A 1815-nucleotide genomic window follows, 5' to 3' on the forward strand; every position below is an offset into this window, starting at 1 on the left:
TGTTCAAGTGGCATCCACTTTAATATAAAGGCTTGCAGTTTATCATTCTTAATGCTCAACTTCTTAATTATCTTTGCAAAAACCTTCTTGAGGGGCTGTCTAGAAGTTATGAATATTTTTTTCTTTTTCATATGTCTTTAATAAATTTGATCCTTCCTGTGAAGATGAAAATAATCTTGCAAGGATCCAAACACAAAAAGTAATTCCTTTGTTAAAACAAACCAAAAAAAGACCCCAAAACACACAAGACTTGCCTCACACTTCTCTGGAAACTCAACAGTCTGACATCAGTGGGTATTTTTCTTTCTTTACTGATGGAGAAATCCCTCTTCTGAGAGTTGTTAGCTAGGCAAATCCTTGTTTGCTTCAACCAGGGTTTACACTTGCAGTCACTCTTTGCTTTTCTTTCATTTTTTTTCCCTATTAGAGGTTTGCGCATGTACTGACTGGTCTTTGCTCACATTTCAACTTGAGTCACTAAAAGGAGATTGAACACATGGAGGGTCTTCACACAGTGGCCTGGCGGAGCTGTGTCCTTGGAAAGCTTCACCTGCAATTAGCATATTCAGATATTTGCCACGGTTCGTTAAATTCTTGAAGAAAATTTTCAGTGTTCTCCCTAAATTAAAAAATAATGAACAAGAGAAAAAAAGAAACAAGAAAGAACTAGCGGCTGATAGAAATCTGCAAACTAAGATAGGGGTGAGCGCTGCGCTCGCTGGGGAGGTCACAGCGCGCAGAGCAGCTTCCCCAGACCCGCACCGCTGCGGAGAACCACACGCCCCTCGACCGGGCTTTGCCGGCGCGGGAGCCCTTCGGAGAATAAATAAGGCTGCTTTTTCAGATAGGAAGTGCAGAGGAGACAATGTCTCTCAGAACTGGGGTCAGGAATCTGGAACCAATACATTTCAAAACAACTTTCAAATAAACGTAATGTTTTCAATTTTTCCTAAACTGATTTCCAGAAGTTTATTATTTTTGCAAATTTCTAAGCCTTGCAGTCCTCCGGCTTAGGGTTAACCCTGCCCGGAAGTGCTGCCTTTCCTGTATGCTCATTGCGCCCTGTCTTCCAGATGGGGTGCAGTGTGCTCTTCCTGTAGTGACAGCCTTTCATTTTGTTGATGTAAGAAGCCATTTAACCATTCATATGTTTAATCTTAGCAGAAAGTGCCATTAAATGTACTCTAACCAAAACCTATTACTAGATTTTCTAGTATTAAATTTTCTTCTACCCACTGAATGCTGAGTCTTAGTTTGCCATAATCCGTTATTTTTTTCATTGCTTTCCTAATTGATTGCTAACATTTTGAGACGTTTGCATCGTATTCATAACTGATTTGCTCAATGTTTATTTGTTCTCATATTAACTTACTTTCGTTTGCAATAATGTAAACAGAACTCATGAAGTTGCTCATAGAGATATCGCAAGTTTTATTGTCGGCAATATATTAATATATAGGACATGCTCCTGGATGTTCTGACACAAATACAAATGCAAAAACATCTAGAAATGTTGCTGCTTCAAATAGTCATTTTGAGTCCTAGCCAAGGTCCAGTGAGTGTGTGGGAGAGCTTCCAGCTACCCTGCGCCGGCGGGACTGACTATGGGTCCCAGCCCAGGCGCAGCGTGGGTGAGACCTTCCTCCACCCCTTTGGGACACCCCCCACCCCTAGGCAGCACCTCCCCTACACAGCCCACCGAGTAGGAATTTCTGCCACTTTCCAGGAACCCCCAGACCCAGTCCTAGCCCAGGTCTGATGAGTGTGTGGGAGAGCTTCCTGCTACCCTGCGCCAGAGGGACTGACTATGGGTCC

Source organism: Octodon degus, unplaced genomic scaffold (assembly GCF_000260255.1).
Source record: "Octodon degus isolate 3935 unplaced genomic scaffold, OctDeg1.0 scaffold00306, whole genome shotgun sequence".
NCBI lineage: Eukaryota > Metazoa > Chordata > Mammalia > Rodentia > Octodontidae > Octodon > Octodon degus.